At 37.7% G+C, this 15409-nt stretch overlaps 1 protein-coding gene across 1 annotated transcript in view; it reads right to left on the bottom strand.

Annotated features, from left to right (window-relative positions):
* NCOA3 (nuclear receptor coactivator 3) overlaps positions 1–8581 on the bottom strand; it is a 71191-nt gene extending 62610 nt beyond the window's left edge. The window contains exon 1 of the mRNA XM_065754565.1: positions 8488–8581. The gene's annotated coding sequence lies outside the window, so the exon portion shown is untranslated. The remainder of the gene's footprint in view (positions 1–8487) is intronic.
* Positions 8582–15409: the final 6828 nt, after the last annotated feature.

The following is a 15409-nucleotide window of genomic DNA, read 5'->3' as shown; positions in this document are numbered from 1 at the left end:
TTCTTAAACACACAGCCAAAACAATGTTAAGGTCTCTGCCTAGACAGAAGCCTTAAAATAAGTACAACTTTGATCAACATAAAGCACTGCTAAGACTGGTTAAAAAAACAAAAAAACTTCTCATACACCAATAGCATTGCTTGGCTAATCTGGAATATCATGCTACATACTAATCTCTTTATGGAGGTCATTTGAGGTCCAGCTACAAACAGATGGGCAAGGGAAGACAAAGCAGTTCACAATAATGTGGCAGTGGATGACATCACAAGTTGTCCTGTCTGTATCAAATGACAGCTCTCTTTGAATTTCCTCAAATCTCCACTTAGCTTGCATCTCACAGGATCCCATTCTTCACCCCTACTACCTTTGTATGATCTTTAACATAGCCAATAGCAGTCTGACAAGTTAGCTTGCTCTGGCTCTGTATCTCACCTCTGCAAGTCTTAATTAAGAGCTACAAATATGCATCATCAGAAAATAAAGAGCTTCAACAGAAAACCCACAAGTGTAATACTATCTTCAAAAGCTACTCTAGCCTATACAGATGCTTTCATTTGTCAGATCAAAAGAGCCTACCTCTTAAAGGGGAGGGGTATGAAATAAACCTAGGATGTCCAACAGAGGCACTGCAGTAGTGAAGATGACAATTTGCAGATAAAGTACTGCTTCTTTTGTTGCATCTAGAGCTCTAATTAGATATATACTTTAAATAAAAATTAAGATGGGATTTTATCAGACTTAAAAATGTTACTTCCATACTGGCATTTTAGTAGGAGATGTATTTCAAATAAACAGAAGTAAGTTATTTGCAAAATGAGAACCAGTGTGTAACACCAATCTGGTGAGAAACAAAATACCTTGAAAATATCTCAAATCTATTTACTATTTGTTTTTAACTTAAAATGCTACAATACAACTACGCTTTAATAAAAATTACAGCAGACATTTTTGCCTTGTTAAGTAGTTAAAACAGATTCTCTCTTGTAACACTTCACAGTTACAACTAAGCCAAATAAATGGTATGAATATTGGCCAAAAGAATCTATAAACTCTAACAGTGTTACTAAAAACATGGTCCTCTAGTAGGCCATGTGCACAGCGCTGTCTGTGGAGCCAAACTTCCCCATTGTGAGCATCAGGAAAGCTTCCAGAGAAGATGAAGAAAGCAGAAGAGAGAGTATTACAGCAGAATATGCTGCTATGTCTGCTTTAGTTCAGCGCAGCAAAGATGGAAAGAGCATGAAACGAGCAGAAAAAGAGCCACAATTCCCTGCTTTTGTTCAACCAATATCAGAAAAGCTACTACAAGGACAGGCAAGGTCTTCAGCACTGACAAAAAACAAAAAACAAAAAAACTGCAACTTTCTGTTTTAGATCTTTCCTTTGGGATGAAGCTGATAAGAATGCTAAGAACGGATAACCATTTTAAATCCACCATCATGAGTAAGAGGAAGAAATGACTTCAAATTTTCATTTCCTCTTCCACAAGCTTCCAAGAAATAAGAAATACAGCTAATTGCGTGCACATGAACACACTCAACAGATGTCCACAAGGAAGTCTCAGAAAAGTTAATCCAAGTAGACTGCATTAGCTAGTACCTGCACACACAGCTCAAAGCAACGCAGTAAGCATCCCTGCTCCAGCACTCACTAGCCCAAAGCAAACATGGTGAGAACGATTGAGATATTTGACAAAAACAGAATGTTATGTTGTTGATGCATTTCATAGTCCAATCAGCAAGAAGCTAGAAGTACAGAAGCAAAAGCAGTGCTATCTTAGCTTTAGGTTTCAGTTCTTCCACGTGATGCAAAAAAAAAAAAAAAAAAAAAAGTTAAGAAAACTTACCTTGACAGACTATTCTGAACCAGTAAGTTACCTCAAAATACTTGAGTATGCATATCACATTTCAGGTTGGTAAATAAAATTGCAAGTAAATAGTTTACTTCTGTATTCTGCTTGACCCCTGTTATTAGGCACAGCAGCTAAAACCTCCCCCCCTTTTCTACTCCTGCTGCATTACCTGCCTGGTTCAATCACTCAGGGGTGTTTCAGGGCGACAGGGAGTTTTGCTATTAGATATAAGGCAGCCATAGAGAAAAACGTAGAGCAACACAATCTAATTGTTGTAATTTGAATTCTTAAATGTGCATGGTTTCTATCACTTAACATCTAATTGGCTTAGGCTCTTCTCAGAAGAACAGCTTCCTCAGATGCATGCTAAGTCAGAAAGCATTTGAAAATCTTCAGTGACTGCATATCAGTCATTCAGAAGTTAGACAGAAGTTGGTTGAAGTACGCTGACCAAGTTCTACGTGTAACTGACTCAGCTCGTCAGTATTTGACTAATCAGACATTAAAAATTCATGCAGTGTTTGGGTTCTCTCTATTTTTATCAAAAAACAAACAAAACCACTGAGATCTAATGACCAAAGTGAGCCATTGGTTTCTTCTGTCACTTATGTAAGCAATCTATACACCAGAGAGATTTTGCCCTCACATTCATGAGTGAAATGTAACTTGAGAAATTGTATCACATAAACAGTAAGTTAGCATCCTTAGAGCTTACCACTCAGTTGCCATTGTAAAGTAGGAATAGCTGATTTGTCTCATTATGCTACATTTCATATCTTGTGCTCTAGAAAGAGCTCAGAGCAGTGACAGGCCTGACATAGAATAAGAATTTAGAGGGGATAAATAAAGTTGAAAAAAACCTACATTGCTACTGTAAGCTTCCACTGCTTAGTCATTCTCTGACTTAATGAAGCATCAGAAACCAACTATTTTTTGCATTTCTTCCCAAGATTATTTCCTTGTTCTAAGTCTTTATTAAAATTAGACTCCAAAAAACATCTCCAAATAAAACTGCAGCAGTAGTCTTCAGTGGTTGGTGCTAATGAGTCACTATGTGCGTTGTGCTTGCATAATAAGCGTGAGTATTTACCTAACCACTTGTGCAGTTCAGAAAAGCATACAGTAAGAGACTGCTTGATTTTACCACACAACCACTGCTGACAAGTTTCAGCACTGCACCATCTGGTAGTTTTCTTTGAGGAATACAGTCCAAAACATTACCAGCAAGTTCTATCTTTAAAAGATATACACAGACACTAATTTTGAAGCTTGTCATAACCATTAAGGAAGTTCAGGTTTCTTAAAAAAAAAAAAAAAAAAAAAAAAAAAAAAAAAAAAAACCCACCAAGACAGATTCCTAAAGCCTCCACAGTGGTACATAATTCAAAATAATGGACCTAACAAGATAAGTTTTAACAGTACTAAGTATCAGCAGAGGACATTCCACACTTCATACTCAGTGCCTTTGTCCTTAACATATATGTGCACCTCCCCCAAGTGACTCGGAGAGATACTCAAAACTATGAACTCTGTTAGGGAAGAAAAATCTTTGAGCTTGATCAAGCAACTGATTTTCAAGAATAAAAAAATTTGAGTTGCCTAAGGTATTCTTACTGAGACAAAGTCATTAACCTTCAGAAGGTTTCTGGAAGGCTGGAAATCAACTTCCATGTTCTCCATTTGACATCTCCATGAGTTCCTTCCAAACTGCACACAGAGGTAGAATGTATGCAGTGTTTTCTGCCTAATCAAGAGAAAAAGCTAAAACATAAGAGCTAGTATGACAAACAAGAAGAAGGTAATAATTAATATTTTAGTATTTACACAACAAAAAAAAAATACCAGTTTTATGTAGGATCCAATAAACCAATGGCATAACATTTCCATGCTTCTCCATTTCGTAAAAATAAATAAATCTGCAAGATTAACTCCTTAATTTATTCCCAGAAAAGCAAAAGGCTTTAGTAAAGTAGCTCATGATTCCACCTTACATCTGCATGAAAACTGTGCATTTTCAAAACACAGTATTAGCAAAGAGATTATCCAATATTTTATTCCACGTGCTTCTTTCAAATGGCATGCAAAAACAAACCTTCAAAACAATATCAAAGTCAACAGTTCCATTATAGAGCAAAGAGCAGAAGCTTTTCTTATTCTAGAGCAGCAATAATTTGAGGTTATCTTCTAAGCTTTTGCTGTAATAGAAAGTAGTCTGATGAGAGCACAAGCAGGATTTCCTCTGACCAAATTTCTAGCTGTATTGCGCACCATAACATCAGAACCAGAGAATCTGCATAGTGTACATTAACCCAGGTAAATACTATTGCTCCACAATAGACAGTCAGCAATGAAGTTTGTTTTTCCCATCTCTGACTAGAAAGTCTCAGCAACCCCATAGCTCAGAGTGAAAACTACAGTAAAATCACAGGCTGACAAAAAAAAAAAAAGGAATTCCAGTGGGAACAAAATGTAGTGACTGCATTTTTTGAATAGATACTATTCAAAATAATATTTGTATGGCCTGATTAGTAAAATGAGGGCACAAAAGAAATACGTTTTAACCATTTATTTTGCAGTGAGAAAGCTACTGGGACCACCAAAGACACCGTATCACATTCTATTCCACCTCATCTAAAAGCTCAAGAGGAAGAGCACATACATACTCCATGGAGACATTACATAAAGAAAGCAAATTCCCAACAGCCAGTCTCTTCTGTACGAGAAAGAGCCCTACAGTTTTACAGCAGGAGAAAAAAAAAAGGGTACTTCTGCCTTTTCTTTCTGCCCTATCCCACTTGGTTCCCCTACTGTCACTACCAAGGAAAAGAAACAGCATTAGTAACTACCTGAGAGACGGGTGAAATGCACTGTATTGATAACATATTTAGCCATGCAACCTGTTTTAATGCTTATTTCTTAGAAGTAGACAACATTTTCTCATTTCCATGCAACAGAGAAGGAAGAAAAAATCCTCATAACTCAGAATAATCTGCACAATGATATACATCCATACACTAATACAAGTACATATGAACTTACCATGAAAACGAGCCTCTAAAATACCGTCTGGGTACACCTGTTGTACTAAATTATCTCACTCCATGGCTCTGACACATACCAACATGCAAGGAAACATAGAAACATTAAAAAGCATAGGCTTTGTGACAAAATCACATGCTCAGCTGAGGCCAATGCAGGTGCTAATCATTACGGCTAGCAGTATAAGAGTTAGATTGTTCCTCTTCTCCCTCTTCCCCCGTTTTCAGGTGCGATAAATCAGGGCAGAACTGCTATTCAGCTCAGCCACATGCGTAACAACTTCAACAAAAAAATTGCTTGCCCTGACCTAACAATTATGACATTTGCTGGAAAAATTTCACTGTTTCAGGTTTCTAGAACACTCTTGGTCACAAAATGCAATTATAATGGTGTTGGGCTTGAAGTCATGACACCATCCATGCCTGTAGCCTTAAAAAAAAAAATAATAATAAATACCTTGATGGTTAGTAAGTCTTTAAAAGTTTCCAACAGGGCAATGATCCATAACCTAGCAAAGAACATTCAGCAAACAGCTGAAGCAGACCTGACAAGAACTTAGAATTAACAGAGAAGGTGACACAGGTGGAAAAAAGAAAAAAAAAATCCCACAAAGTCAGGAAGCAAAAAAGACTTAAAGGTAGAGAGATACCTGCAGAGCTGACCTTACCACCTCCACTCTTCTAGTCTATTGCAAATGCTGAAGAACTCTTCCCAGCCTCAGAAGTGCCTTACACCATATCCTAAGCTGTCAACAGTACCAACCCTGAGTTCCCAGTGAAAGAAAAAAGGGCAACAAAATCTCCGGTGGGCCTTCTCATTTAAATAGCATGCTGTATTAAGCAACCACTTTTTTTTCCTAATTCTGTACAGAAATCAAGGTGGCGGTAGGCTACCAAAAGAAAAAAATATATATATGTATCTACATCTTAAAAGCACAGAACTTCTCCAACAGTAATTCCACATATTTCATGTGAAAGGCTAGGATTCCCTTGTAAGATTGAGTTTGGAGGCAAGTTAGTTTTGTTCTACTTCAAGGACAATCCACTTACTGATAACTCCCAGCTAAATAAGAAAAGTCACCAATTAATTTAAAAGTATGATTAAAGTGTAAGCATCTCTCCTATCTTTGTAGGGGAAAAAATAATATGATTACTTTATCCTAACTAAATGTAACACATTAAAACTACTACAGACTATTTGTCCTTTGATTTTAATCAGTAACAGTTAATTTTTTTCCTCAGTTGACTCTTCCTACAGTACATTTAAAAATGTCAATAGACCTCACTAAAAAAAAAAAGCACACAGACGTTGCCATTTAAGTTAAGGTATTCCCCACCATCCTTCTCATATCCCTGGCAATTCTTCCCCTCCTCCCCTGTCTTTTAGTATTAAAAATGAAAATACAAATATTAAGATATTTCAAACAGTAATCACTGCAAAGCTTTCATGAATACAATGCAGAATATCGTATATCATACAGTTACTCAAGATCACATCTTCAAGGGAGGCTTATTTAAATGCAGGAGTTGAAGCAACCTCCAGTGTCAGACTTTAGCATCTAAGATCATTTTACATGCTATCAATGGCTTGACTTCACAGATATCAACAAGATGCCCTTCCTTTATCAGGGGTAGGGCTCTTCTGTTTATTTGAGCTTTTTGTTTGTTTCTTTCTTTTGTTGTTTCAAATAAAACAAACCTATGCAACTGTAACACAGAAAATAATCATGAGGGTATTGACTAGGATTTCTTGTCAGGTATTTGTGGGGAAAAAGCAGTCAAAAGATAGCACTGCTTTGTAGAATGCACTTTTATCTCAGCTATACATTAGTCTGAATGATACTGTGCAAAAACGTTGTAAGCAATGTAAACTTCTAAATTAATAAATCCAAAACCAGAATGAACAACTGTTTCAAAAGAATTAAAGAAATCCTACAATTCACGTGCCTGTATAAATGCAGACTGGAAACAGTACGCTGTCATCAGGAAAGGCACTTAAAGCAAGGCAGAATGCTAGGTTTATTCTACCTGCCATGACTTCCCTTACTCATCATCCCCCCAACCTCTAGCATGACAGCAGCAAATCTACTGTTATGAAATTAAAAGGTATGCTAGTAATGGTAACAGAGTAGCATGAAATTCATAGCAAGTGCCAGAAAACAAAAAGCCTGTTACTGCTAACAGCAAACAGAATGACTGTACGCTACATACTGTACAATTTAAACAACAACAAAAAAACAATTTGGTCAGTTGCCTTTATATTCAGGCTCTTATCCTGGGGTTTTCAAACAAATATTGCTTGTCACTATGAAGCAAGTCTTGAATTGTTTGTTGTTTTTTTTTTTTTTCTTAGGACATACACATCTTCATCTCCTGTACAGCAAATCACTATTCTACTATGCATCTTTTGTAGCAGTAGTGACTGTTTTAACTTTCCTTTTTAACTATCTTATAGAGATTCTATAGACTATACTCGCACGCTTCCAAACGTGATTCAATTTTGTCTTGTAATTGCATATAAAAATCAAACATCTTTTATCTAGAAATCAAGAGAAAATATTAAAGGCTGAAACTGCGTTTTTTTATCTCCGTTAACAGGTAAAGGAGGAAGGAGATGCTGCCTGAATAAAAGAGACAGACTTGAAGCTGCTCACTAGATGAGCTAACGAAGCGAGCAGCTACTCTTCTAAAAGAAAGCCTCAGACTATACACAAAACCAGGAGCAGAAACCACAAACGGAACCAACTTTAGAACCAAAGAGAACTCTGGGAACTGTGTCAACCACAGACAACATCCCCACCCCATTCACCCCATTTATGCCACACAGTCACCAACACCTTGCTCAGATAGCAGTCCATGATCTCAGACAATTAAAAAATAAAAAAAAGTAGTTTTCTCATCTCCATTCATCAACATCAGTTTTCATTGCTGCTGCGGAGCAGAAATGAACCGAGGCAATAGAAATAAACCTTTCATTTCCAGTATTTCTCATCCTTTTCCTTATTACTAGAGGCAAGAGAAGTCACCTCTGAAACTTACCAACGCTACAGGATGCTCAGAAGCAGAATGCAGAGAACGAGGTCTCTGGAACCGCCTCTGCCTCAGACAAACCCAGATGAACGGCAGATGGGGCCAATTCCAAGCCAGGTCCTGCACCCACACACACCTCCCACCCAGGCGGAGGAACGGAGGGTACAGACGCTTCTCAACGAAAGACTCGGCAATGCAAAGCGGCCCCGAGTCTCTCATCGATACGCGCGGAACCTCCACCCAAACTCACCGCACTCAGACACGCATCGCACAGAGGTGCGGGCAGGCTCAGCCCGGCACGGCAGCCTCCGAACTACGCGCAGCGCCCAAGTTACAATGGTTGCAAAGAGGTAAAGGCATTCGCACGCCGCCTCGGGGATCGCTCCTCACGCAGCCCGGCTGCGCGCCCGCCCTCCTCCCCTCGGGGAGACACCTCCATGCCGGGGAGGGGGCGAGGGGCAGCCCGCCTTCCCCAGCCCGGTCCCACCCCGGCGCTGGGAGCAGGGGAACGAGAAGCAGCACTCTCCTCCCTCCGCTCGTCGCTCCCTCCCTCCAAACCCCACTCACCTGGGAAAGGAGCCAAGGCGCAGCTCCGTCCCCTTCTCCCCCGCGCTCAACCTCTAGCCGCCATTTTCCTCGCTGCCTAGATTTAAATAGGAACCAGCCTCCCCGAGCGGAGCCACCGGGCGCCGCGGAGCACTGCGGGATCTGTAGTGCTGACGGAGCCCGCCCCTCCGCGCGGTGCACCGCGGGACTCGTAGTGCCCGGGGCCGCCTGGAGCCGCCTCCCGGCGCGGGCCCCGGGACGGCCCCTGGTGCCGCAGTGGGCGCAGCCTCGAGGGCTTTCCCGCGGCTGCGGCTGCGAGCGGTCTATGGGAAGTCACACCGATGCAGGGTTTGATAGAAGTACTTTATGAGCGTGAAGGATTAAAATGCAGTGAGGTTCCGGTCCTGCACGCGGCACTCAATCACAGCTGCCGACTGTTAGTGGAGGACTCGCTATACCGAGCGCAATCTGCTCCGCTTCAACAGGGAAAAAAGTCTGTTGAAGCAAGTGTTCGATATAATGCAAGCAGATTGGAATGAACGTCAAAAGAAACATAAATAGTGTCAGTTTTTACTTCAGCTCTATGGAGACACGGTTCTCAAGGCAAGCGACAAACAGCGTCCGCCAGGCACCTGGAAAGCAGCGCGGCAAGGAGAGATGGGACAGGGACCTACGCAACATCACCTCCCTGCGGCACAACCCGCCTGCAGAAAGCTTATGTTCAAAACTGTAGAATTTAAAACTTCCCCGAGTAGAACAAGCTGTGTGGAGAACATGGCATAGAGAAGTGACAGCTACTCAAAGCAGCTATATGAAATTGCCCTTTTCATTTTGAAATTTATAGCGTGAAATAATGAAACTGGCTTAAGTCCTGCCATCTCCTCATACAGAGCTCATTACAGGACCATAGGCACAACTGGTATTCAAGATGGAATAACAAACAAAACAACTAAGTAAACCTTCCAGTAATTCCCAAGTAAATACATTAATCTAGCATTGGGCACTACAATGCGAGTCTTCAGCTATCTCTGAAACAAATATTACAAGGCCAAGCAAATACAGAAATGAAACAAATCCAAGTATGCTCAAGTTCTGAAAAAAAGAGAACTAAAAAGTTTGATCTTAAGACTTTACTTTGACATTACACTACACAACAACTTCCCAGGTATAAATGTGTGCTTGTCACTGTGAACTCGCTTATAACCAACTGGTAAAGAGAGATTCCTTATCATGATATCAAGAGGAGGAAACAATTCACATTTTTAGGGTACTTTAAGTGAAATGAGGTCCTGTTGCATCTCCTGAAAGCACAAAATCTACTGTTTAACAATGCTATTTCTTCCAAGTGATCTTTCCTGCAGGATGTTCTCTTCTTCCACTATGAATTACAATGGGGCATTCATCAGGGCAAGGATGAGAAGTGAGCAGGGAGTAATAGGTTAAGGACAGCACACAGTAACACTGGAATTAACTTGTGCTGGTTTTTTCATTTAGGCAAACTGCATATTCTCCATATTTCTTACATATAGATCATAAGGTCATTGAATTGCACTTTCATTGCAGCTGACATCTTAGACAGCACTTCTAATCAGAACCTCATGTGTCAATACAGCACGAATACTGTGGGTTTTTTTTTTGCTCTTTTAATTTTTGTTTTCTGTTGTTCCAATTGTAAACAGAGATAACTTCAAAGTTAGCTCTCACTTTATACCATGAAAGAAACAGCAATAAAATGCCTTCACTTTTCATTAAAATGGGATACTCTACAAAAATCAATAAACCCCTTTAAATTCTTGTTCTTATCTTAAAAGATCATCTTAATAAATGTAGCTGTAGAACTGTAATGTGTAACATTTTTATCTATCTGCTCCACCTGCTGGTGCATTTCCTTTGCAAAGCAGTCTTCAGAAGCCTAAATGTATGCAACACTTGGCCAAAAAATGTACTAAGATATAGGCATTAAGGTTAACTTATTACATAAGTAAATTAAACCCAATTCCAATAATTTCTCAGGTAAAAAAAAAAAACCTAACAGATGTACACACTTAGGGAAATATTCATGGCTTACATTTTGGACGCTGCCATTCTCTTTTTATGCAACAGTAACTCACATCATTTTCCATCATTTGTAATTCTCCAGAAAACATTCTCTCTTTCACATGGGAATCACTCCACAAAACTGATTTGTCTCCTGAAATTTCCAAGACAATTTTCTGTATAGACAATCAAGTGTGATGGAGAAAAAGGACATTTTCCTCACATTTAATTGTTTTCTCCTGAGAGGCAAAAACAAACAAACAAACAAAAAACAACAAACCCACAACAGTGATCAACAAGACCTCTTTATTAGAAGGTCTACATCAACTTAGATTTCTTTCCACTCCATCCATTAATAGTATTTATTACTATTATTTTTAAGTGTTTTGAAAGGAAATAGGAACATCTCCATTAAAAATATTCTTCATGGGCTACAACATTTTCCAGTACTACTCCAGGACAGAAGCAGCCTTCCATCCCTTCCTCCCTTAATACATAAAAGTTGTATTTTAGGGTTCTCTGAATCAGTTTAAGCAGAATCTTTTTCGTTTGCCTCATTACAACCATGTTTTCTGTGGACAAATTGGCACTTCTGATGACTGCAAGATTTTAACTCACTTCAAGTGCTGAATTTTTGATACGTTTTCCATACACCATTTGCAGCCTGCTTGTCTAAAGCTGGAGAGACTATCTAGTGTAGAAGAGACTCTAAAATTAACGCAGATTGAAAAGTTACTCTGGCATTAAATAAGAATAAAAAGAAAACCAATACTGATTGGAAATGTTTAAAAACATTGAAGAATGGGAACATGAGAGTGGGGTGGTGGCTTGTTTATTTTTAACAAATCCAGACTACACACATACTCTCTTCTTAGACTACCAATTCATTTTGTGTGACTAATCTGCTTAACTGAGCAGACTACCAAGAGTAACTGATTTAGCATAATAAAATAAAAAGATGATTCAATGGCAACAAAATCAAACAAAATTTCAAAGTGAAATGAGAAGTACCAGTAATACATCAGAGAATAATCTTTTCTATAATTACCATTATACTATGAGGAAAACTTCCTCCATTTTCTTGTCAAATCAGAAGCTTACATAAAAGGAAAACAGCTCATGTTATGGATTTCATATTAAAAAAGACAACAAAATCCTATCTGCAACATACACTGCCGTGGTTCAGCAAACTGATCATACTTTTTAAGCAGATTTTCACTAAAGTGTAATTTTAGCTTATACAACAACTAATGAAGTTACATGTACATGATTTCTTAAAAAAAAAAAAGCATTTTAACACTCCAATTGGTTAAAAAGAAAAAGGAACACACAAATCAACTGAAATGAAAACAGGACTTCAATAGGAATTAAAAATCAGTGTATTTGTTGCAGTCAGCTAGTCACACATTCATCAACATAAACTGAAAAACACTACTGGTTTCATGGTGGAATGACTGTACATGTAAGGGGATAACTGTACTAAAAGAAGATGTTACAACAATACTGTTTGTAAACATTACTCTCTTGTTCAGGTCAGTAAATTCATGAAATGTGTTCCAGCTAGGAAGGCCTAAAGCTAAACATCTAAGATTTTCTTCTTGACAGTATCACTGCAATCAGGCAATATCACCCATTTCTCTAACTACTAGAGCATTTTGTGGTGAAAGTCAATGTTCAGATAGCCCAAGAAAGGCAACCAATCTCTGCTTTCAATTTAAGTAGATGTTGCAGTTCATTCTAATAATAAGGAACAAGTACAGATGAAATATTACTTCATTCACCCCAATTTATTTGTCTGAAACATAATGAGTAATACTCATTAAATTATTTACATGATTACACAGCTTTTCACAATACCAAGTGTTTGAAAATTGCTCAGAACTCCAGCTCCCAGGCAATGTTTTACATTTCTAGAACTTACTCTGAATGCTTTCAGTGGACTTACCATGCTATATAGATTCCAGACATATCTCTTGCTCCATTTAAGATATATGAAATAATAATAATAAAAAACCTCTCAGGGAGGTGTGGTGGTAACAAACCGACCTTGTAGGGACTTTCTGGAGCAGAATATCAATTTTGTAAAAGCATATAAACAAACAGATTAGATTCTGACAGCATCCTGAAGTGGCTGTAGTACAAATATTACAGAAATGTACCAAATTTTGACCATAGAGACAGAAGTTCAAACTATTTGCTTGTCTATTTTCACTGTTACTCTGAAGTGAAATTTGAACGTGACTACTGGGTTAAGCTAGATCAAAGAGGATCCTATAACAAATTTAGGGTTATTAACAAAAATATTTTTAAAGTATAAAGTGTAAAAAGTATAAACCCACCTAAATAAGAAAAAAATGGCTAGAAAAATGACATGGCTAAAGCCCACAGTTGAACTAAAGGTACAGTGGAACCTATGTTCTCCTTTAAAGCCTTTCTACAGCTGAGAACTTTTGCATTTAAAAATAATGGATATACACGTAGAACATCTCCCCACCTTTACAATGAGAGCCATGTGCTGTTCTTTGTTCTGCTTAACTGAAGCAATGTCAACCTACAATACTGTATCTGCCAGTCCTGACTGTAGATTTCTATACTATAATGCAGAAAAAGCAATAAAATTATTCACTGGGAGAAAACACTCTCCAAGTCTAAAGAATAAAAACAAATGCATCTGCAGAAAGGCTGCTTTGTAACAATAAGGAAAACCAATGTCACAGCCTAAAAATCTTCCAGTTGATTTCACATAATGCTGACTCAGCTGGCAATCTGAATGCAAAGAGATTTAACCTGTCTTGGTAGAAACTAATACATACAGATTAATTTCAAAAAGGTATAAAAGGCATATGCTGACACTGTATTCAATATTTATATATGTATTCATGCTAAAAGGAATGTGAAATATCATAGAATCTTCCTAACTCCCAAGTGATAAAATACTAGGATTTGAAAGTCATTTATTAAAAATACTTTTTCCATTAATTGTCCTATGCCACTAACTGGGATGCTCCTTCAGAGCTCCTTTTCAGTGAATCTGATATTCTTTATATAACGTGTCTTTATTAAGAACAAGCAAACAATTTTAATGGTCTGAAACATATTAGGAACAGGATAGATGAGATACAGAAGGGATTTTATATGACAGTCTTCTCATGAAGAGAAATCAAACAGTTTTAAGGCACTGTAAAAGACATTTCAAATAGAAAGAAAACAAGCATTAAATCAGTTTCATGAAATGTTTCTCGCACTTAGATAAATATGAAGTTCAATAACAACGCTAATCCCAAGGATCACTAATACTAACTGTGGTTAGCTGTGTGTGCCTTCCTGTTAGCAATCTGAAAAAAAACCGTCATAATTCTGAAGAAGCTATTATTTTGTAAATATACTCTACATATCATAGAATGGCTTGGGTTGGAAGTCTGAACATATAAAAGAATATCATAAGAGAGATATTTTTGCACTTCCATAAAAAGACATCTTATATGAAAACATTGGACTAGAAAAAACTTAAAAATATATAACTTCAGTAAATATTTATTATGCCACCAATCACTGCTTACTTCCTTTTTTGTTGGTTTGTATTATTTTTTTCTTTGGAATTTGGTTCTTAATATGCTATCTCCATTTCTTCAGCTCAAAATGTATAGATTTCCACATCATCCAAGCCTGTGTTAGACAAACAGCACCCAGACAGGTAATCCTGATGAGATTTAAGATTTTATAGGCAGTCAGATAAAAAGTTTCAGTTATTCATTAACAGACTGCAAATCAGTACCTATGTTTTTCCCAAAAGCCTGTCATTTTTAAACAATTTGCATCTTCATACCACAGGAAACAGATGCAACAGAAAGCTTTACCCAAGGCAAAGTCACACAGTAAATGAATAGGAATTGTATGCAAGCATACTGATAAAAACAATCATGCTTATCAAGGAGTCCTGAGCTTTCAACAGCTGATAGGAAATTGTGTGACTGAAGTCCCTCCTGCCAAGCAGCCTGTGAATGAAAAGTCACGTAGATTCAAAATCCCTCACACATACTAGATTACAGGCAGTAAGTATTAAGGGTGAGTGTTAAACGATGAGCTCATGATGAAAAAGTAACACAATTTTTAAGTGCTTTTAAACATTATCTTAAAAGTAATCACTCTCATGCTAGAAGATGAGTTTTCAAACTTTTATTGCCTTCATCTAAATTATTTAGTTTTCAAGCTAAGTTCTTCTGTATTTGCCAGACACTGCATTGGCTTCATGTACTGCCAGAACAATACTTCCTGAAGGTCTGAAAGGTATGGAGTGAAGCTGTTCCTATACTTAATTAAATATATATATATTTCCAGATTATGCATATTAATATTTTTGTTCATATTTTATCAATGAATTGCATATCACATGCTATTCCTGCCTGCACTACTTTTCAAGAGAGATACTCACTAGTAATGTCTTTATGAGTCACGAGCTCAGAAATTTCTGGTGCAAAACTCATCCAAACCATCCTTTAAAACTAAAGGAAGCTGCACCTTGATCACACCACTTACATGCAGCCATACACAGATCTGAACTCTATGAAGAGGTCACATCAGAAACAAGTTGGTATCTACAAATCTGTTTTACTTTTGTCACTGCTACAGGAGATTTCTACCTGATGCCGCTCCAACATTGGTAAGACATTTGTACTATAAAAGTGATGTTCTGAGAAGAGGAAAAAAGGTAACTTTTAAATAGCTGAGCTTTCCCATTACACAAAAACAGAATAGATTTTATTTAATCTCACTAATAGCATAGGTGACATTGTGCTGCACAGTAATAAAGATGACGACGTACTTGGCTGTGGCCTGAAAATTTGAAAGGAAACAAGAAAAAGATATCAGATTCTTCAAACAAACAAGATAATAGAATAGGCAAAAT

This window comes from Cyrtonyx montezumae, unplaced genomic scaffold (genome assembly GCF_038088225.1).
Source record: "Cyrtonyx montezumae isolate F1298 unplaced genomic scaffold, pur_monq_1.0 scaffold_9, whole genome shotgun sequence".
Lineage (NCBI taxonomy): Eukaryota > Metazoa > Chordata > Aves > Galliformes > Odontophoridae > Cyrtonyx > Cyrtonyx montezumae.
The sequence above is the reverse complement of the archived record's forward strand: the minus strand, read 5'-3'. Positions and strand labels throughout refer to the sequence as shown.